This window comes from Sitophilus oryzae, unplaced genomic scaffold (genome assembly GCF_002938485.1).
Source record: "Sitophilus oryzae breed Bouriz unplaced genomic scaffold, Soryzae_2.0 scaffold_41_pilon_pilon, whole genome shotgun sequence".
Taxonomy (NCBI): domain Eukaryota; kingdom Metazoa; phylum Arthropoda; class Insecta; order Coleoptera; family Curculionidae; genus Sitophilus; species Sitophilus oryzae.
The window spans coordinates 2,063,493-2,088,272 of NW_022146996.1; the positions used below are offsets into that span (position 1 = coordinate 2,063,493).

The 24,780-nt window shown below is 31.9% G+C and overlaps 1 protein-coding gene across 4 annotated transcripts in view; it reads left to right on the forward strand.

The window, feature by feature from the left end:
• Positions 1-24,780, forward strand: part of LOC115885775 — a 135,034-nt gene that overhangs the window by 55,262 nt on the left and 54,992 nt on the right. The window lies entirely within an intron of this gene.

Genomic DNA, 24,780 nt, shown 5'->3' on the forward strand with positions numbered 1-24,780 from the left:
TCTGAATAACAGTTCTGTTCATATGTATAAACTATCGGAATAACAGTTCAGTTCATATGTATCTGAAAAAAGTGTTTATTTTTTTTAATGTTTGATGCCCTCTAACGGACAAACGAAGCACATTTAGAGGTAATTTGTGTCCAATAAACTATTCATTCAAGAAATACGTAGTTGTTCTATGTCCACGGAATATTGGAACTCCCTGTATATTTTGTAGGTCTTTTTGAGAAAAGAATTCCAAATTTATTTTTCTTAAAAGCTATGCGATGTATGTATGTCAAAAACACGTAGTAGTCCATGGAATATTAGAACACCCTGTATAGTTCATCTTATAAAACTTCAAAGTTTTCGAAACTGACAGAACAGTAAATTTATTTATCTACAACCGTTTAGTTATAACGTGTTTACATCACTATTTTTTTAGTATTTCAGTTACGTTATGAGATTCATAACACAACTAGTGGTCACAACCAAATCTATAACACAACTAGTTTTATAATAATGAAAAACAACTACGAACATCTAAATATATTAATTTTTGATTCAAATTCCTACTACTAATTATTATAAATATTAATAAGACATTTGTTATACTTCTTCAAAACAATTCCTAATATCGACGTTCTTCTTCAGGGATATTGTGGCTCGCAACATAGAATAAAACGTCCATAGACTTGATGCGCTGTATTTCCATGCAAGATTTTCAAAATATGCTACAATTACTTTTTCGTTGCATTGATTTTTTACCTTTTTGTCATCACACCATGTCAAAAACTGGTTGTATATTTTTTCATATTTTGATCGCGACTTTTCCGGCAATAATGATTCCGTGGCACGTACTGCGGCAGCTTCTACATCTGAAGGGAGACTTTCGGAATCGCTCATCGTAATTTTTAAAATTATTTTTCTGGGCAAAAAGTGCTCGCGTTTTCTTGACAGGGCAAACTGACTCTTCAGAAAAAAATCTCTCTACTTGATAAACAACGTTTGTAACTATAGTCTGAAGCAGGTAACAATTCCCCACAATTATAATTAAAAAAATGTGACAAATGTCATAGTCAAAGGTGTTAAAGGTGGGCGACTAATTAATTAAATGCACGCGTCATGTACAACGTTTTATCTACAACCGAAAAATAAGAAAATGCTGTTTTAATTTTCGTTTATTAGTCGCCCACCTTTAACTATGACATTTGTCACATTTTTTTAATTATAATTGTGGGGAATTGTTACCTGCTACAGACTATAGTTACAAACGTTAAGTAGAGAGGTTTTTTTTTCTAAAAAGTCAGTTTGCCCTGTCAAGTAAACGGGAGCACTTTTTGCCCAGAAAAATCATTTTAAAAATTACGATGAGCGATTCCGAAAGTCTCCCTTCAGATAGAAGAAGTAGAAGTTGCCGCAGTACGTGCCACGGAATCGACGAAAGATGTTCGTAGTTGTTTTTCATTATTATAAAAACTAGTTGTGTTATAGATTCATAACCCCACTAGTTGTGTTATGAATCTCATAACGTAACTGAAATACTTAAAAAATAGTGATTTAATGTAAAAACGTTATAACTAAACGGTTGTAGATAAATAAAAATAACTATTATTTTAATCTGTTAATGGTTTTTTCAACACAAGCACACTATTTAAATAAAAATCTAACGGCTAATGTGAGTTATGTAAGGTCGTCTTTTGATAAGCTTTGAATTAAATCAAACGACATTCTATGGTTAATAAAAGAAGTCACGACTTTCAATTTCTTTTAAAGATTTTCTTTCAAGAAATCCACGGGCCTCTATCGATTCCAACTATCAACTACTACGTGCTTGACATGATCAACCAGTATTGGCGACTAAATATTCCGAAGGAAACCTTGATACTTACCTGATTGTATTGTTGAATTTATTTTTTAACTTGACCAATGCGTTTGTCATTTAAACGCACAGAACATGTAGGGTGGAGACTAAGATGTTTAAAAGTTCTCGTTTAAAAAGAAATATATTTTTTGATAAAAAATATATTGATTTTATTAATTTTTTCCTTTTGAGAACTTTCCGGCACGAATAGTACAAGTCTGTATATGTTCCTGATAGTGTAGTAGAAAACCAGTAGCTCTCTAAGAAGTAAATTCCATAAGAACCACAGATATCAATACATTACTCTCCTTTTCAGTTTTTACCAATACTATGTTGGCAAAATTAATCACTAATTCATCACAATACACCAAAACATTTTACCTTTTTTATTTATTATCCTTAAAGATAAAACCTCCACTTTCGGAATAATAAATAATACAGGTCGGATATTTCTGAAATTTTATGTAAGGATTTTAATCAAAAATATGTTGGGCAAACTACCGTATGATCGAAAAAAACCGGCGTCCAGTTGGTTTGGAAGTGCGCCATCTTCACAGCGTCATTTCATAGCCATCGCTGACGATGCGATGCTGACGTTTATTTCGATTATATTATACTTACATACCTGCAATCTTATTTTCATATGATACTTTCCGAAATTAATTTACCTAGTTTGAAAAATATTACTCCTATTTGTTTCAATGATTAAGGTTTTCGAAGGTCTTTTCATATTCTTCCCGTTTTATAAGTTCAAATAGAATGCGGTTCAGTATAATAGTTATATTGTCTTCATAGAGAAGACAATATAATATATAATAATTCCATTACTGCTAATGGAATTTGTTTTTAGAGATATCGTTCCATAGGATTTTGTTTATGAAAATATTTTTAGGGATATGTTTTTTAAACAGATAAACGCTTCTCAGAATTTTTGATGTTTTGAACAATATTTAATAGCTACTAAGTTGTAAATTATCAATTACTTATTGAGGAATTTATAGAAGAAGAAATAGTTTTCACTAAGGAGCAAGAGATCGCACAAAATCACAGTTTTTTTTTCTATTTTTACTGACAGTTCGACAAGCAAATCTATCCTTTAATAGTCTAAGCTACATAAAAAAACCTTATCATCGTTGCATGGCTAATTTTTCTTGTGAAGTACAGTACGTCTGTCCATTCTGTAGCTACGGGGTATCCGTGAGAGGGCAAACGATTTTCTCTCGATGTTCTTCGTAAAAAATTAGAAGACGCGTCCCATCAATAAAAATTCGACAAATTTGCAAGTAGCCAATAAAGTGAGTGGGCGGCACGATTTGCGGTGACGTACTCGTCAAGTCGACGTATAAAATATATTGCTGTTTATTTAAATGTGTTTTGTCCACATTCCTTTCATAGACACAGATCCAGCAGACGAACTGTATCCTTTTGTGTTGCCATTATGAAATTGTCATGTCTGCCAGCGCGATCCCGGGGCTTAAAGCAGGGGCGGCCAATTGAAAGAATGAAATTTTAACAATAAGAATACTATAAGGTACACGAGTTATAATTACCAAATAGCTTTTATTTATTATTAAAAAAACGTGAAAAATTCTTGGGAGACATTTTTCTCGTGGCTAAAATGCCGACAGACAACACGAAAGAGGTGTGAAATTTTTTTCCGGAGGCTACATTTAAAAAAAAAATTATGGCATACATGCCTGCCGCTTGGTGGAATGTCATATTTATTTATTTTAAAAGCCGTATACAAAAGGGTAGACAAAAAGATCGTGGCTAAATCAGCGACAGACAGTTATCAAAAGTGCGATATTACTCTCTACAGGGTGAATCTGCGCTAGAGTAATATCGCGCTTTTGATAACTGTCTGTCGCTGATTGAGCCACGATCTTTTTGTTTGCCCTTTTGTATACGGCTTTTAAAATAAATAAATATGACATTCCACCAATCGGCATACATGTATGCCTTAATTTGTTTTAAAAATTATGGCCTTTGGAAAAAAGTTCATGCCTCTTTCGTGTTGTCTGCCGGCATTTTAGCCACGAGAAAAATATTTGCCAACAATGTTTCACGTTTCTTGATTATAAATAAAATCTATTTGGTAATTATAACTCGTGTACCTTATAATATTTTTAGTATCAAAATTTCACCCTTTCGATTGGCCGCCCCCGCTTTAAGCACCGGGATTGCGCTAGCAGACATGACTATTTTTATTTTTTTTACTTATTTTTATTTTTCTTTACTTTTATGTAGCCAGCTCTCCGTCTATAAGGTAGCCGTTTTCAAATCGCTTAGCGCAATGGATAAAGTGCGAGGTAAGCGAAAATTAACGTCATATACTCTGAGCGTCTAAAAGCGCTTAGCGTTTTCTAAGTTACAGAATTCGAGCCCAGACAATCACTTAATCCGTCCTTATTACTGGATGTTCTGCTTAACATACGTCCGTGTTAAAGAGGATACCAGGGATACCATCTTTCGTATTTCAAAAATCGGGATAGCACTGGTGCAACCTTTTCTCTTAAATGAAAAATTTTATGCGCCCATCGTATTTTGAAACAATATTTTATGCCTTTTTACGTTAACTTAAAAAAATATTCGAAATATATAAATAATTATGTAAAAATAAAAAATGAAAAGCTGAAAACAAAATTATTAAACAATTAATTAAATCTAAAATAACTAGAACAAAACCTAAACAAAATCAAAAGTTTCAACTGTATAATCTCTATAAATGGATTCATTAGTTTATTTAATTATTTTTAAATAAACATTTTTTAGCAAAATAAAACCACTAATTCCTCACAATACACCAAAATACTTTAAAATATAACATACTTAGTATACACAAGCATAAAAAAGCCCTAACCCCTACAAGTGCGCTAATTTCCATTAAACACTTTACTTTTAACACTGGACGTCGTTGATCAGCAGCATCATCAGCAGATGATGAAAACTGATGGTTAGCTTCAAATTTATGATTAGCGAAACGTAAAATCCAGAAATTTTTATATGCGATATATTAAAATTAATTGGGATTTGAAGTTCCGTTCTAATGAACATTTATTTCTAGCTGTCTGTCTACTTCAACATCATACGTGAAAATATATAAATAACAACCCCTTAAACAATGAAGGCATATAATTTACTCTAGTTTTAAAAATACTTTATTTTTTTATCTATAATTTTTATTTGGCTGTGTAACACCAAAAGTTCAAACCCCCAACTGTAATTTTTATATTCAATTTTCAATTTCCTTTACACAAGTTTTTATTATCAATCAATATCTACCTTTTTTTTCCTTTTTATATATTTTCCTTTAAATTCTAAAATTGCTAAGATTTTAATTAATTCGTGGAAAAGAACTTTTTTCAATTTCCAGAAATTAATCAACATGTATTTTTAATAATAAATTATACAATTTTATTGTTTAATAAAAATGTGGCTATTAAACAAATAAAAATCGGGACATTAGGGCTTTGCATGGGGACGCAGAACTTTTGGATCAAAATCGGGACTGTCCCGACAAAATCGGGACAGGTGGCAACACTGGAGGATACACTGTACATATAGTACCATTTGGATATAGAAATTCAAGTACGGTAATGTTAGTTTGGAAATTAGATACCGTACTGTGCAAAATATCAATAGTACCGTATGATCGAAAATAAACGGCGTCAAAGACGGCTGGAAAATGACGATCGAGGATAATTTTGGCGAGGTCAATCTCTAGACGCCGTTTACTAAAAATTGACATGAAACTTGTCGAATATTAACACTAATTATAGAAAGGTTAAAAAAGAACAGAACCGTTTCCAGACATATAACACCGTTTAAAAATAATTTTATTCAATACCGGGTGCATCTCAAAAGTGGCTCACCCCTATAATTTTTTTATTTTTTCAGATAAAAAAACGAGATTTGATGTATTAGTATATTTCATAAATTAGGATTGACTGACGTATTCAATTGTTTTTGGCCACTTTTCTGTTTCACCGGAAATGACTACAACTTTTGATTTTTAAATGGCACCCTCGGTATTTTTTCACTTTATTCGATAGAAAGTGACATTCTGAATAGTCAAAATTGACATATCATATGTCAATTTTGGCATTTTTGCTTAATAAAAAATCGTATCTTAAATTTCAATTTAGAGTGCCATGGCTATGTTAAAAACACTAATTTATAATCAAGAAGCCTTGAAAAAATAGATTTGATAGTCTAGTCGTCTAGTGTTTTTAGTATCTTGTCCTGGTCAGATAAAGGATGACCAAATCGTATTTTTAATTATATCTAATTTTTTTCAAACGGTCCGAGGGTGGCTCATGACTCATGAGCATATTTGGAAAAATAATTTTTTTGTGAATAATTTGATACCAGACACTTGATATTTGAGTCAAATTTTCGTTATGAACCGAATGTTATAATTTCAAATAAACCATATGCGAAAATATCAAAAGCTGACATATGATATGTCATTCTATTCAGAATGTTATTTTCTATAGAGTAAAGTAAAAAAATACCGAAGTTGCAATATAAACATCAGAAGTTGTAGTCATTTCCGGTGAAACAGGAAGAGGCCGAAAACAATTGAATACGTCAATCAATCCTAATTTATGTTATATACTAACATACCAAATCTCGTTTTTTTGAACCGATAAAATAAAAAACTTATAGCGGTGAGCCACTTTTAAGATGCACCCGGTATAAAAATAATTACAACCTTCTTAAGGCCAACTGGCAGTAAACGCCATGAAAAAATAAAAAGAGTACTGCCCAAGTAAATGACGTCTAGGGCTTGACCTCACCAAATTTATCATCGATTGTCATTCACGAGCCGTCTTTGAAACCGTTTTTTTTATCATATAGTTATTCCATATATACATCAGCTCTTACTGACAATGTCGAATCTGTTATTGCGATTGTTTCAACAATTTATTTATGGAATAATCAACTTGTATTTCTTAAATACCAAATACAAAATAAATCTGAGCATAAAAGTTTTACATCAAACCTTGGAGATCTTTTTAGCCTCCAGTGCCATAAAATGCTTCCGTTAAGAGGTTACCCGTTTTCCAACTGGTCTCGTCTTCGATCCGTTACAACTGTAATATAATTACCGCGACATTATTCAAAAGAAATTAAACAGTGATTTGTAAAAGTTACGTAATTTCAATTTTCCGTTTATAAACATGGTAACAAATCGGAAATACAATATGATCGAAAAAAATACAGCGTCAGCGACGGCTATGAAATAAAAATCGCTGTCATTTTATACGTAAAATTATATGGGGAATGTCATCGATCGTCATTTCGAGCCAACTGCAGGCCGTTTGCTTTCGACCATATATGGTAGATTCAATAGGGTAGACTGGGTACGGTTGAACGAAAACAAATATCGAACGGTTACCTAGGTGGTGAAGGGTTAAAGGGATAGCGGGTGGTGAAGTGTGAAGTGGATGACAACACGAATCTGTGTTTGAATTAGATATGGGAAGATCCGATATTTTAAAAGAGAGGAGTCTGGAGTTACACCAAGCTTCATGGACTTATATCCAGTTATACAGGGTGTCCCAGAAATGAGTGCAAGTATTTTAAGGGGTGGTAGATCTCGATAAAAGAAACATATTTTCTCTTTTTTTCAAATAAGTCCAAAATAACGGAGTTATTTTACTTTGAAAATTTCCAAAAAATGATTTTTTGCTCTAATTTTGAGAACCACAGAGTCTTTTCTGGATTTTCTTTCTTGTAAATTTAATCTATTACCTATGTTGCCATATTATCAAGAAATTATGTTTTTTAACTCAAAACTAAAAAAATTTCCAATTTTTTTTTCCGCTTGGCGCTTACTGTTTTTTTTGTATAGAAAGCCATATCATATTTTGACACGTAAAAGTAACTATTTTTCTATTTATCATTATCATGTGATCTAGTTAAGAGACAATATTGAGCGTGTATTTGTCATTTAAGTGAAGCTTGTAGAATACAAAATTAAGGTTAGTTTTAATGTGTTGTTGTTACAACAATTACTATAAACTGTATTAACGAACTTCGGTGACCTGCGTTTGACTGTCGACCTGAGATTGTTGTGTATTTTAATTGTTTAATTATTAATGTTATTTAAAAACATATCTGGGTCGACGCCATGCAGGTAACTGATCCCTTGGGTCTACATCAAATTGGTTTATTAGAATTATATTTTAAATGATATAGACCCAAGTTGGTTTAAATTGAAGTCTTGACAATACCAAAGGAGGGTTAAGGGACGGTTGAAATATTTTTTGTAGGTACGGTTGAAATAGTAAATAGTAGTGATTTCTGTTTGATTATTGAAATGTTTCCTATTACATAGTTTAATTTCAAGTTAGTTTCATGTAGCAGGTTTGTCTTAAACAATATTAGATTTTCGCCATTTTTTTTACTTGTTTTACTTAAATTTCTTATCAAAAAAGTCCTATGGGTATTTCGCCACTGTAAGAAAATCTACAAAATAACAAACTTATTTTTGTATAAACACTGCTACGTTAATCCAAACGGAGACTCGCCTCTCGCCTGTCAGCAGTGATTTACTAATAAACAAATTTGCCTTACAGACAAAAAAATGCCTAACGTTTCGGGAAGTATATCTCTTCCCGTCGTCGGAAGCAAAAAACACAAAGAATAAAGAAAAAAACTATTTAAAATATTTAAATTCAACTATTCGAGAACACTAAGTAAAATCTTTACTTTTTTAAAACAGATACGTCGGCAAGAAACCGTTGACGTTCTGTTAAAATGACATTATATCAAGTTAAACTTCAAAATTAATAATTACTACCTGATAAAAATTACTTAATGGGGTTAAACCAAAAACCTCAAACTTTCTGTATGATTATTTTTAATTTGTTATTAATTTTTACTTATGTTATGTTTATTTATGTTATGTTCTCTAAAAATCAAAGAAGCAATTGCCATACATTATTAACCTCTACAGATGCACGAGCAATACATTTATTTTTATTAGAGTGTATTAAAAAACGTCCTTTATTTTTCGTTTAGAAGCTGTCGCTTTTTTCAAAATGTTTGCGTTGTTAATATCTACTCTGTGCTCTGTAACCCATGAATGCTGACAAATCTTAGACTTGAAAATCGCCCTTTCTTAATCTTTATCTTCTTCAATTCGAACATTTAAGGTCTTTTACAGTGGCGAAATATCCATAGGACTTTCTTGAAGAGATGAATACGCCACAGAGGTATAGACGTTTTTTAATTTTCTTACTTGCTTTTTCCACTTACGTACTTTAATGTTTTTTACTTGTCAAAAACTAATTAGAATTATCTTTATGGATATTGAAATATTGAAGACGGATTAATTTGCAATAATTGTTCTTACAATAATTAAAATTAACGTTGAATAAAATATGTTTGAATATTATATTTTGTATTGCTTACATACGTTTCAATGGACCTCAATTGCTGTTTCAAACGCCTCTGGGACGGTTGAAACAAATTGTGTTTTTTACATATTGTATACTTCTTAAAATAGCAATCGAAAAACTAAAATGGTATAGCCATTTCGAAGATAGAGAGAGAAAGACGCTCTTGAATTTAACATATCATTATCATCGCTCGGTTTAGAGAAACTGAACAAATTAGGCCAAGAAAATAAAGTCCTCCAACTATAGATGCCAGCCCACCAAGAGATAGAAGCAAACAATCTTGTAATGGGTAATGAGAAAGCAAACGATCCTGCTAGAAAAGGAGCGAACACTCCACTAACTGAACCAGAGCCGTTCTGTGTTCCAAGTGGAAACCAATTTTAAGCGGAACTCAAGAACCTGGAAGACTCCATCCATAACCCGGAATGGGAATCCTGCAACGGTCTTAGACACTCGAAGAAGTTTCTCTTACGACCGAGAAAAATAAATCCTGATGAAAGATTTTCCTTGATTTAAGTAAGAACAATCTTATCTCGAACAATATTTCGAATTGTCACGGGGTTTTTAACAGGACGCCATCTCAGTAGATTGAAGCTAAGAAACAACGGCGAACTCAGATTATGTGAGACGACAATCATTTGTGCCATAAACTTTGCTAGGACTGATATCGGAGATGGAGAACTACCCTCTGTAATACCGTCCTGGATACTGGCTTTTGTCAAAGCCCTGAGACTGTATGATGAGTTATAACTCGAGAAAGGGGACACAATAGATCTATAAGGTCGCGGTGATTAACAATACTACCGTTGATTGGAGAAATAAGAAGATGCACAACCTTATGGGCGATTTAGTGACACAAAACCTGTCTGAGATGTAGCTGGCGTTACCGTCATCCTGTCCGAGAATTCCGAGATTTAGTTTAGTTCTACGCCGCTGCGCGCTGATAGTTGTTTACAATGCAGCGGATAAAGAATACTGTACCGTTGCAGACCGTAGTTTTTTTAGTCGACAGAGTGAGTGGTTGCTGGGGATAGTGTTGCCAGAACTACTGATTAATCCGTAGATTTACAGATTTCGGGTACAATACGTTAATAAAACGGATTTTCTTTCATTAAACAATTTAATATAATATTATATAATTAAACAAAGAACGGCGTCAGATTTGGCTTGGAAATGATGATCGCTGTTATTTAATATGTAAAATATAATGGTAAATGTCAATAATCGTCATTTCTAAGCCTACTGAACGATTTTTTTCGATCATACATATTCAGTACCTATAAAAGATTTTTATTTTTGCTGTTTATTCTATGTTTAACACGAATAATTTTTTTCAACACATAAACTCTGATTTTTCATCCAAAGATATTTTTGCCAAACGTATTATATACCGGGTGCGTCTCAAAAGTGGCTCACCCCTATAACTTTTTTATTTTTTCAGATAAAAAAACGAGATTTGGTATGTTAGTATATGACATAAATTAGAATTGATTGACGTATTCAATTGTTTTTGGTCACTTCCTGTTTCACCGGAAATTATTACAACTTTTGATTTTTAAATGGCACCCTCGGTATTTTTTTTTATTTTTTTTTACTTTATTCTATAGAAAATGACATTCTGAATAGAATGACATATCATATGTCAACTTTTTACATTATCGCTTAGTAAAAAATCGTATTTTAAAATTCATTCTAGCGTGCCATGACTATGTTAAAAACACTAATTCTTAATCAAGGAGCCTTAGAACAATAGATTTGATCGTCTAATGTTTTTAGTGTCTTGTCCTGGCCAGTTAGAAAATGCTCAAATCGTATTTTTAATCACATCTCAGTTTTTTCAAATGGAACGAGGGTGGCTCATTAGCATATTTGGAAAAAGCATTTTTTTACGAATAATTTGATACCACACACATTTCAAGTCAAAAAAATTTTCGTTACGAACGGCAAGTTATAATGTTAAATAAACCATATGCAAAAATGTCAAAAGTTGACATATGATATGTCATTCTATTCAGAATGTTATTTTCTATCGAGTAAAGTAAAAAAATACCGAGGGTGCCATTTAAAAATCAAAAGTTATAGTCATTTCCGGTGAAACAGGAAGTGGCCGAAAAAAATTGAATACGTCAATCAATCCTAATTTATGTCACATACTAACACACCAAATCTCGTTTTTTAACTGAAAAAATAAAAAAGTTATAGGGGTAAGCCACTTTTGAGACGCACCCGGTATATTACAGATTTTAATATGACAAAACTGTCGCTTTCAGATCCACACCGTCTTCGATATGCCTTCGCTGGCCGAATTAGAGAAAATAAGTGTTTTATATGTTGACCGCAGAACGATTGGTGTCTCCACCGTAAGGCACTTGAGACGTAAGGAGAAATCAAATCAGCTTTGTCACGAATTCTCCCATGAGTTTGCGTATCTTTCCAATTATTTCAATCAACGATACTACGAACAATAAAAGTCAAATCTTAGAACCAAATTGACTACAAGCTCAACGAACACCTCAATAGGCTGAAGCTGAGAAATATCGGCGAAAGCAGATCCTGTTAGGAAAATGGGGAAACACCAGAACACCTTATCACTGAGTGCACCGAGACGACGACCGTTCGTACCATGAACTTTGGTACGGCTGATGTCGAGGATCGAGAGCTGGCCTCTGTAGTGCCGCCTCAGATACTAACCCTTGTTAAAGCCCTGAGACTGTATGATGAGTTATAACTCGTTATAACTCAAGAAAGGGCAACACAATAGATCTGTAAGGTCGCGGTGATTAACTCCCCTCCTCAACAAACATTCTACATTCTATATTATATATGGGAAATAGAAAATCACGATGAGATACCACGTAAACTACACGGTAATAAAAATAAAAAAAAATTGGTGCACCCTAGTGCTCAGTCTACCCAACTCTTTCGCTCTCCTTGTCGAATAAAGTAAAATATATTATAGCGAAGTGGATAACGGCAAGCTAAAACTCCCCTATCAAGCACAAGCTTTCATTTTGTAATGCCCGACTAAAATAAATCAAGTTGTCCACAGCCTGCGGGTCGACAGCAGCCCAGAACGGTAAGAAGGTATGATTAAGTCCAGCTCCGGAGGTAGCCGTTGCAGATCTTATAATAAACCGGTCTCCTATATTATTATTCTTATTTATGTAATTATCTTACTATGTATATTTACGCTCTAATTCAGGAGATAGTAACGATTTTGATTTTTTTTCTTTGTTTCGAGTAATAATTATTTAGCTGGCATTTATTTGAAAACGGATCGATTCTAGTTTTTGTCCGCTACGCCAAATAATATATTAATTCCAAACACTCTGTATTTTTGGGATTCTATATTATTGCTATCCATTTAAATAATCCAAATAAATTCTAGTTTATTTTAAATTAATATTATGTTTTTAGTCCTATTAACTATTAATTTATAATAAGAACAATAGGTACAAATGTTTAGTTAATTGAATAATGAATTAGAATAATAAGTTCAAATTAGTACTTAAATTAGTACATTTATTGTGGCCGGCCGTAGCGCAAGCAGTTAATGTGTCGATCTGCGGTGCGAGAGATGGGGTGGTACTGGGTTCGATCCTCAGTCAGTACAGTCGCTTTATTTATTTAAATAAAAATATTGATTTATCTAAATAGAGCGACCAGCGAGCCGCCACCTCAAGCAAGGCAATGACAAGCCAGCTTGAGTATATTTGCCTTGTACAGCCTCTCAAATAGTGCCGTTTGGATTCGGCAATAAACTGTAGGTCCCGTGTACTTGTGAAACACTGATGACACACATCACAAGTACCTGCATGCGAGAGGTAGCCGACGACGCTCTGTATAGTGTATGGCACTGTAAGAAGAAGAAATACATTTATTGAGAAAATAAACAATATACATGATTGTCAAACATAGTAGATATTTCTTCAGAAAAATCTTAGTACATCTTAAATTAAATGTTTTTGTCCTATTAATTATGAATTTCTAACGATATATTGTGCAAATGTTTAGTGGATTGAACCATGAATTAGAATAATTAGATAAAATTAGTCACTTTTTGTAGAAAATAAACAATACCCAGAGTTCTCAGGAATGGTAGCCGATCCATGTTTTTTTAAATAAATTCTGTCTTAAATTAATATTATGTTGTTAGTCCTATTAACTATTAATTCCTAATGAGAACTGATACACATATTTAGTGAATTGAATAATGATTTAGAATAATTAGTTCAAATTAGTACCTTTTTTAGAAAATAAACAATATTCAGAGTTCTCGAAAAGAGTAGACTATCCATATTTCGTAGTTTAACCAACCGACATACTCTAAACATGACCTTAGCCTAACCAACATCAATGAATAATTCACTCATCAAATTGGACAAAAAATGCACTCCTTTATCTTTGATCAAATCATATTATGCCAGATAACATTTCAAATCCAGATAATAATAATGAAATGAACAAAATTCTTACAGCTTTAGTGTATGTTAATAAATAATATGTACTTGCCTTTAGCTGTGTATTTTTTCTAATTTCGAAAAAACGAAAGTAGAGAAAAAATAAATAAAAAGTAAACAGAAAATTGTTTTGCTTGTCGTAAAGGGGGGAAACCAAGCTCCACTCCCACAACGAGTTTCTGGACCTACCCTTCATCAGGTGGGCTGTCCTCACCGATACGGCAAGCAATAAATCCAGATAATAATAATCTTTCCAAATGGATTATATGTTCAGATTTCAAATTCATTACAATGGCTTAACTAATTATCATCAAAACACCCTCTAGCCATCAAATCGCTCGTAAAATGTAAGATGTTTAGGAGGGGAGGTAATCACCGCGACCTTACAGATCTATTGTGTGTTCCCCTTTCTTATATATATTCTATAACTTATCATACAGTCTCAGGGCTTTAACAAAAGTAGTATCTGAGACGGCTCCACAAAGGTCAGCTCTCACTGAATGGTCGTCGACTCAGCGCACTCAGTGATAAGGCGTTCTGGTGTTTCCCCATTTTCCCCACAGAATCTGCATTCGCCGTTGTTTCTCCGTTTCAGCCTACTGAGGTGTTCGTTGAGGAGACTGTCCTGTTAGAAACCCCGTGACAATAATATGAAGATTGTTTTTACTTAAATCAGGTACCAATAGGTACCTACCTAAATACGACCGAAAACTCCTATCCCTGTCGCTGCTTTGGTTTTTGAAGCATCAGTATACCACGAATTGGTATGTCATCCACTGAGAGTTGGAGAAGTAGAATTTTCTTTTTGAGGGTGTTCCAAGACACTGGCCTGAAAATTCTCCCAGTACTGTTTCCGTCAATGACCATTCTAATCATTGTCGCATTGGCATAACTACCGACGACAATATGTGGTATTAGGTCTAGAATGACCTCAATTGCTGCTGTTGGGCATGTTCTCATGGCACCTGTGATGCAGATACATGCCAGTCTCTGTACTTTGCACAGGTTTTACCTTGTTGTACGTTGCTCTAGTTTTGTGTACCAAACAACTGCTCCATAGGTAATCATGGGTCGTACTATCATGGTATACTTATATCCAGCGCAAAACATTAGAGGCGCAGCCCCACCTATTTCGCGCCAGTCTTCTGCATATCAGGAGAGCCTTTGCGTCAAATCGCTCGACTTGCTTCACTCCTCTATATCTAAAGGCTCAAGTGTAGATCCTAGTCTCGATACCTCGATTCTCGATATTCCCATATGGGCATTAGAGGTAATAAAATGCTGATAAGATTGTTAAAACTGCAGCGAATGATAGAGATTTTATAACACTCGCATTCTATGTATATCGCTGAACTATGATTTTTACATCTATCCATAATGAAAAGTGGTATTCAGGCAAAGTGAGAAGCAACTGGAAACCCAAATAAACTATATAAATGTAAACTGCAATTCTATTTAAATGTAAACTGCAAGCTTCTATAGTTCGGTCTATATCCAGAAATGAAAAAGTCAATTGGAATCGGCCATTGCCAGAATTGGGTCATTGCTGTTCAAATTTTTTTTAAGGGGACCCCGCGCCTAACTCTGCTCTCAGCGTGCTAACCAATTAACAGTGCACCATCTCTTTATAGAATGTCCTTTCTTCATTAACTTAAGACAATCACTTGGTCAAGACTTGGTCAAAAATGTCTAAGTTTCTTATTATAAGAACTACAGATGCCCGAATCACTGTTGCCGGGCTCGTAGGAAAAACTTTGAAATGTGGCAACCGCTAGTTGCGACAGGTTTTTGACAGAAACCCTGTGAAAAGTTTATTCTCCTATTCATAAATATACGTAAAAATTATGTCTTGATTAAAAGTATGATGAGCGTAACAACCATATTGTACAGCAGAATCAACAACCACACATCAGAATCCTGTACTATTTGGTTAATGCCGCTAAAAGGCCGCAGCTGATGCGGGTTATACAAAATCCTTCTTTCTTCTTCTCCTTCATCGTAAGCTAACTATAATTTTCGACTGATGAAAAAAAAGTTTCATAGTACTTACAACTGAGAATTGGTAGTAGAAAAGCTGGCAAGTTCTGATAATATTACAAAATAATATGAAATAAAATATTATACCTAATAAATTAAATTCATAAAAAAATACTTTGAACATTTAAAATCCGAATAAAAATTGAAAAATTCAATAATAGTTAAAGGCCAAAAAAGAGGTTTTTGCACCAGATTGAACTATAACGTGGAAAATAGACTTAGTTTTTTAAAGTATTAATATTTTATTTGAAAATAGCCAACAGATCTTACCTTTTACCTTATGGGCGAGTAGTCGACAAGGTCATCATAGGTTATACAGAGAGATTTTTTTGACCTGCGGTTGGCCACTGACTGTGTTTGTCGATAATTGTTCATTTCCCAGAAGGTGCACCTTAGAGGTCACGAACGACTACACAAAGTTGAAATCAAACGTAGCTGGACGTGCACGGCATCAATTCATTCGATAATAAGTCGAAATAAATATTATAATATACAGGGTGTTAGGTGTACTACTGTGAAAAGAATTGATGGGAAAGTAATTGTATTCTTGAGAATTAAGGGGTTTGTTTGAAAAAATCGACTATGAATTATTCAAAAATGGTTCAAACTAAAAATATAAAATTTCTTTCTTTAGAAAAGCCTTGGTATTACGGCACCGTATACAGGTTGTCCCTGGCTGAGCGTGCATTAAAAGTTTCTAGAGAACTACAATATCTAGATCGGAGATTTTTTGCACATCATTGTTTCACAACGATATCTTTCGATTAAAAGATAATCTTATACATATAGATGTATAAGACAAAAAAATATACGAGTGTTAGCCTATAAAGTTTATCTTTCTAATTTTTATGGTACAAATGAGATTATTTCGTCCTATTGCTGCCAAAAGTCACTAACTAACATTATTCCGAACAACCAAATTCAATCACTAACTATGTTTTGAAGCGGAGAATCGATTGCAAAAGTCATTAACTACGATTTCTGGCTATTTATGTTTTATTTTAATACCGAATAGTTACTAACTATAACATTTTTATGCAATGCAATTCATCTTTAGACGCATTTTTCTCGGAAGTAATAAAAAGTAAGTTAGTGACTTTTGGCAGCAATGGGACGATTTTATCGTTATAAAGGTAAAATAAAAATACCGTATATGATCGAAAATAAACGGCATCAAAGACGGCTGGGAAGGGGTAATCGACAGAGGCTCAAATAGGGGGGTTGGCTAGGGGGGCAGACGCCCCCCGTTGGCGGGTGCGGGTAATATAAAACTGGTTTTAACCTCAAATCAATATTATCTGATAGTGACCTAAGCCTCCCCCCCAAAAGGCTTGAGTCCCCCTACAAGTCTAGCTGCGCCCCTGGAAATCGATGATAATTTTGGCGAGATCAATACCTAGATGTCATTTATTAAAAATCAACATTAAACTTGACAAAAATTAACACTAATTATAGGTTACCTTTTCGTTATACTATTTCCAATTTTTTTTCGAATTTTAAACTACACCATTTAAAAATCATTTTTACTCAATATAAAAATAAATTACAACCCTCCTAAGATCCACTGGCAGTAAGCGCCATTAAAAAATACAGTAGAGTACGGCCAAGTAAATAATGTCCAGTGCTTGACCTCGCTAAAATTATTATCGATTATCATTTGAGTCTTTTTCCGCTTTTTCGATAGTCGAAGTTTTCTATGCAGAAATTTTTTTGTTTAAAATTTACAATTGGTATTCCCCATTTTTTATTACATGATTAAATTCTCTGTAAAATTTTATGAATTCTGATATTAACACTCTGTACCTAACATTAACCATTTATGAGATAAAAGTTATTTAAAATTTTTGGACGAAAAAAACTGCCTGTCAAAAAAATGTGTATAGCCATGGTATAGCCTAAAAGTCAAATTTAGTGATTACCACAGCCACTGTGACATAAAGAGAAAACATGTGGCTATCTATTTCAACAATTAAATTGCTCGAATGTCATATAATAATGGTCGCAGCTGTCATGGAATTGAGCGATGAAGAAATTTTATTATCACAAATAGTTTTTTTCAAATGGAAACCCATTTTTTATTTTTCTAATGAAAAAGTTTTCAAATTTGTTACTTTTTGATTACCTATACATGTTTCTATATCCAAAATAAATCGTTTTTAAGTTATTTAAGATTTAGTTTTAACGCGTGCATTTTGGAAAACCTTTTCACTTGTGAAATAAAAAAGGGGATTTCCATTTGAAAAAAAAAATATTTATGATCATTTTTTAATTGCTCAATTCCATGACAGCTATCGACATTATTATATGACATTCGAACAATTTAATTTTTGAAATGGATACTCACATGTCTTCTCTTTATGCCACAGAGCTACAATTTTATACAATTTTTTTTGACACGCAGTTATTTTCGTTCAAAAATTTTAAATATTTTTTTTTCTCAAAACTGGTTAATGTTAGATATAGTGTGTTTAATATCAAAATTCATAAAATTTTACAGAGGATTTAATCATGTAATAAAAAATGGGGGTATCGATTTAAAATAAGAAAGTTGCTGTCAACTTCCGGTAACATATTTTTTAAGATATTTTAAAAAACGATATTCCAATTTGAATGAGATTTAGGGTGCATATGTTTTATTAAGCGTTTTAACATTTTACTTTCACAAAAAATACATTTACATAAATTTTATATCACGACAAGCGGAGATAAGCCGAGATAACCAAATATAAGCCGAGACGAGAAAAAGTTAGGCGATGAAACACAACCTTGACTTGCTTCCGACTGTTTTCCGCATAGTGTAGAGGGTGTATAAAATGCCAGTGTTTGATATATTTTTTTATTAAAATTTACGTTATGTGATGTTGGAAGAAATCAAAGAAGCAATAGACTTATTAGCATTAACTAAAAAATGTATCTCATATATTTTTTACAATTTTAGTGTGGATCGATGAATGATACCTACAGATATCTATCTACATTTATCAATGTTTTATAAAGATCTAAAATAAGTTTATTTTCAAATTTCGACTCTAAAACATCAACATGTTTTTTTATTTTATGTTACTTGAACTGTCAGGTGAAATGTCAGATATAATATTTTAATTTTATCTTTTGGTTTTAGAAAAAAATCATAATCCTTAAATTGATTAAATTAATTAATTTAAATAATCATAATTATTGTTGGTACATTTATATACAAATAAAATCAGAAGAGACGGCTTCGATTCATTCCAGTTTTCTAGCTCTTTCTCGACTGGAAAGTCAGTAACCGGTAGCGGCTGGACAGCTAACTTTTAATCCATAAAGATATTTCGAGATTTTTCATTTTTTCCTTTGGTTATAAGCTTAAAGCTACCTAAAATTTGAAATTTGAAGTTTGTAACTCTTCTAGAAGTGCCTTAGAATTCTGAGTCTATTTTTGTCAGTGAGTCAATGTCGAAATTAAAGAAATTTGACAAGCGATAATTCATAAACTATGAGGTATAATTACTAGATATTTTGGTAATTTAGCTAGCTATAGTATGTCCTCATGTGTAGTAAGTATTAATATTCTTGCTTTATCCACAACGAAGTTACAGGGTGGTCAAAAGTGCCGCTAATACCTTCGAGAAAAGGATGGTACGGCTGTGCTCGACTTGGCCCGTGCCCCCAAATAAGAACAGCGATACACAAAAACGATTTTTACACAAAATAATGTTCCATTATTAATACCTCTAAACCCAATATACAGGGTGTCTCAGATTTTAATCGGGAAAATTTAATAGACGATAGAACTTGCAAAAATAAAACAAAAAGTTCATATCAACTTGTAAGATTTAAAGCTTCCTTTTCGAGATACAGGGTACCATTAGAATACCAATTATAATATTAATTACCAAATAGAATTTATTTTTTTTCGCAAGAAGTAAGCAAGATAGACAAAAAAGTCAGGAGACAAAAAAATAATATTTTTAATTACTAAATCCAAAAATAATATTAAACTTCTAAAAAAGCAGTGGCGTGCCTATTTTTTCCTTTAAAATAATTTGACAGTGATGCGCCACTGCCGCCCCTGGCCATTAAACTTAAATCTAATTACATCAAATTAAGTCCCATAGTAAGTAATATAAACGGGTCAAGTTATATCAAAATCGATTAAATAGTTTTTCAAATATCTTATTTTTTTTTATTTTTTAAGTAACTTTAACACCCTGCATCTCGAAAAGGAAGTTTTAAATCTTACAAGTTGATATGAACTTTTTGTTTTATTTTTGCAAGTTCTATGTTCTATTAAATTTTCCCGATTAAAATCTGAGACACCCTGTATACAGGGTTGTTCACCACATACGACACGGAGTATTGTAGCTAAACGATGAGATTTTACAAATTGTAAGTTTGGGGTTCGTTGAAGGACTATTAGAGCTACAATTTAAAAATATTTTTACAAGATACAGAGTGTCCCAAATAAATAAAAAATATCAAAGTTGTATTTTTTTAAATGGAACACCCTGTATATTATTACATTTTTATTTTCTACGATTAAAATAAAGGTAAATTTGATTGAGGTTTATTATACTTAAACCTTACCGTTTTTGAAATATTTTCAATTTTGTGAAATTGCAGAAAAATTTTAAAGCTTCACTTCTCCAAGGGTATCAATGTTTTTAATACTAAATATTTAATGAAGTTTATTTATTGATCAGTTATTGTGTTGCAATAATAAAATAATACTACCTTATACAGAGTGTCTAAAAATTTATTTTAAATAATTATTTGCTTCAAACGGCAATAACTTCTTTAATTTAAATAGAATGCCCCGTATATTTTAGGAGAATCAGATGCACAATTAAATTGTCTATCAAATTGTATTATACCATTTTTACCTATCTCTTCAAGTTTTCGTAGAAAATGCATTTTCTTATAATTTAGATCTCATTTATCAATATATCCATGGAATATTGACATTTTAGATTGTTTTTAAAGCAACAAATGTACAAAATGTACAGACTAGTAATATTATCGTTTTTAGCAAAACGATAATATTACTAGCCCATTTGTATGCAAAAAGAAAACTATTTAAATCTTTATAAAAGAGTATACCATTAATTAAATATAACCATTATTTCCGCCCATATACTAATTAATGACATACTTAATTGTGTTCGTTAATAAATTATTATAAATAAATGTGGATTTTTGAAATATCATTTTTAAGGTGTTACTTTTTATCACACTGTCTAATGCCCATACAAAATTCAGCTTTTTAGTATTTGGAGCAATTATTATTAATCAACGCAAACAGTCAGTTAATGTAGTTTGAATACTGGAATCATATTAATTGGTCCCCTTTAAGAAATATTTAAACAGTTTTTTTTTATTTTTTAATGAAATAAACGAATTATATCGACAATATTAGTATCTGTACTCTTTAAAAATTTGGTACATCTTTAAAAATAATCTAAAATGTCAATAGTCCATGGGTATATTGATAAATAAGTTCTAAATTACAAGAAAATGCATTTTCTACGGAAACTTAAAGAGATAAGTAAAAAATGGTATAATGTAATTTGATAGACAATTAAATTGTGCATCTGATTCTCGTAAAATATACAGGGTGTTTCATTTATATTAAACAAGTTATTGCCGTTTGAAGCTAATAATTATTTAAAATAAATTTTTAGACACTCTGTATAAGGTAGTATTATTTTTATTATTGCAACACAATAACTGATCAGTAAATAAACTTCAGTAAATATTTAGTATTAAAAACTTTGATACCCTTGGAGAAATGAAGCCTTAAAATTTTTACTGCAATTTCACAAAATTGAAAATATTTCAAAAACGGTAAGGTTTAAGTATAATAAACCTTAATCAAATTGACCTTTATTTCAATCGTAGAAACTAAAAATGTAATAATATACAGGGTGTTCCATTTAAAAAATACAACTTTGATATTTTTTACTTATTTGGGACACTCTGTATCTTGTAAAATTATTTTTAAATTGTACCTCTAATAGTCCTTCATCGAACCCAAAACTTACAATTTGTAAAAATATCATCGTTTAGCTACAATACTCCGTGTCGTATGTGGTGAACAACCCTGTATTGTTATTATAAATAGATATCTAAAATTACTTTGCTAAGAAATCTCTCTAAAAAAGAAATTCATCTTTTATGAAAAAATTATCTTTAGATGATTTTATATTTGCCCTAAAGTTTGAATTTGCTGCATTACTCATTCATTGGTTATTGCTCTCATCGGAGAGCCTAGCGGCCATCAACAGTTTTTGTTACGAGAATTACCAAAAGATGACAAGGCATTTTTCCATAAAAAGAGTCTATTAAAGCTTCTTGCCGAAGATTAAAAGAATTGCTGATTGTTGCATCTTCAGCAGCTCCTCTGAAAAACACGAAAGTCATTTTCGAATACGCGTACAAATTTATTAATATATTTGAAAGATTGAACTCACTTTAATGTTGCACCTAAGGTCTATCAAAAACGTCTCCATACACATACTATTTTTGTTAAATACATAAGCTTTTTCAATGTTTGGATGTATTAATTAAATGAAAAAGCTATATTTAAATCTCATATTATCTTGCTTTATGATAAATAAATAAGCAACAACTCGAAGTACTAGTTTATTATCGAAATAACCTAAAATTAGTTAAATTTTCAACAAAACAACGTAAAGAAAATTTCCATACATATTACTTGACAATGAGCCACACTAGATCCATTTGAAAAAATTGAGATATGATTAAAAATACGTTTTAGGTATCTTTTAACCGGCCAGAGCAAGACACGAAAAACATTAGAAGAGCAAATCTATTTTTCCAAGACTCCTTGATTAAAAATTAATGTTTTTAAGACAGCCATGGCGCTCTAGATTTAAGTTTAAAATACGATTTTTTTTAAGCGAAAATGTCAAAAGTTGACATGTGATATGTCATTCTACTCAGAATGTCATTTTCTATCGAATAAAGTAGAAATATACCGTAGGTGCTACTTAAAAATCAAAAGTTGTAGTAATTTCCGGCGAAACAGGAAGAAAAAGCAATTAAATACGTCAATCAATCCTAATTCAGTTATTGAGAAGTATTCCTAAGATTCAATTATTGAGAAATATTGTAGATATATACCCGGTATGCACTGGTATATTCTTGATATTATACCGGGTATTTACAATCGAATCGTCGGTGAATACCCCGTCGCGTCGGCGTTGTGCTATCGTGTTTTTTGCTATAATTTATTGGCTTCTGTGCATTCTTTCAACTGGTGATTTTCTGACCTTTTAGATGTTTAATAATGTCAAATTTAACAACAAATAGTTAAAATTAACAAAGTAAGTATACTGGGATATATCGGGCATAATATTTATTCAATTCAATGACCCATTGGGGATATACCGGGTGCAAGACCTTGCGTATTTGTCCAAATTTCAATATACCAGGTATTTGTCCACCACTGCGTATTACAGCTCTGAGCCTATTTGGCATACTAAGGATGAGTTTTTTGGTAGATAGTGTTTGATTGATGAAATGATAAATTTGGGAATTTATTTTTTTAAATTAATTATAATTTTTTTTCGAAAAAATTATCATAAAACAGTTTCTGTTGAACTTTGGCACAAAAACATTTAAAATTTATGATTTCAGTCTAATAACTATTTAGTCAACATGTTTAATTTATGTCAATGATGACAGGGTATTGATAATTTAGATTCCAAATATCCCGAGAATCATTAATCGTAACGATTTTTAACAAGATACCTTTTTTACGTAAAAAACGTCGTAAATGTATATTTTTTTACTCCAGTAGTTTTATACAGGTAGATACGAAAAGTAGTCTTCAAACCAGTTAAAAAATATGTAAGTGGCGATTTCTACAAGTAGGACATCAAAATCAAATTTCTCATGTCAATAAACTCTCAAATACCAATTTTCATCCAAATATTGACCTTACTTAATTATATACAAAATTATTTGGAAAAAATCGATACAAAAATAAAACTTCTACACCCTGTATCTCCGAAACAAAGCATTTTAGAACATAAATTTATACGGACTTTTTTACTTATTTTTATCTGCAGAATATGCTGCCGAAGTTTCCGGAATACAGTTCGGACCACCCTGTATATCGAAAAAAAAATTGTCAGACAAATATACAAATAATTTCATTCCTTTAAGTTTGATTTGCATTAAATTATAAAAAATAAAAATTGGTCAAGTGCGAGTTGGACTCGCGCACGAAGGGTTCCGTACCATTCATTATCTATGCAACATTAGACACTATATTATTATAAACTTTTTCCGATTTAGCTGAAATTTTGAATGCGCGTATAAGTAATTTAAAAAAAATGAAGAAACACATTACTAAAAATTGTATTAATCAATAATAAATATGTAAAAAGTAAAAATAAATATGTAAAAATATGTAAAAATTTAAAAAAAAAACGATTAAAACAAAGTCGCCTTGACTAGGATTCGAACCTGCCTTACTACGGCTCCAACGTCATAGCAGCGTAAAGTCCTAACGCTTTAACCACGCGGCCACCGAGAGGACTTGATTCTATGTAAAATTCTTACTTAAAAGATAATGTTTAGTGAAAGTACTTTTTTATTTATAAACATTTATTTAATTCTGTTTTTAGTATTTGTTCTTATAGCGGCAACATAGATACATTATCTGTAAAAATTTCACCTGTCTAGCTATAACGGTTCATAAGATAGACCTTTATAACAGACGGACGGACAGCGGAGTCTTAGTAATAGGGTTCCCGTTTTTACCCTTTGGGTACGGAATTAATTTAAAAATTTTCTATATAGAAAGTGCACCTAGTCAAAAATGCAAGACTTGCAACAGTCTTGCGCAAGACCAAGACCAAGACTACTTATAAACTGCAAGACCAAGACCATGAGAGTCTTGGTCAGTTAAACTACCTCTACGTATTCCGATTTTCATAGATATATGTTATAATTAAATTTCTATAATGACTTGATTTGATAATACTTGAATTTCTGGAATGTAGTAATACATGCAATATTTTCT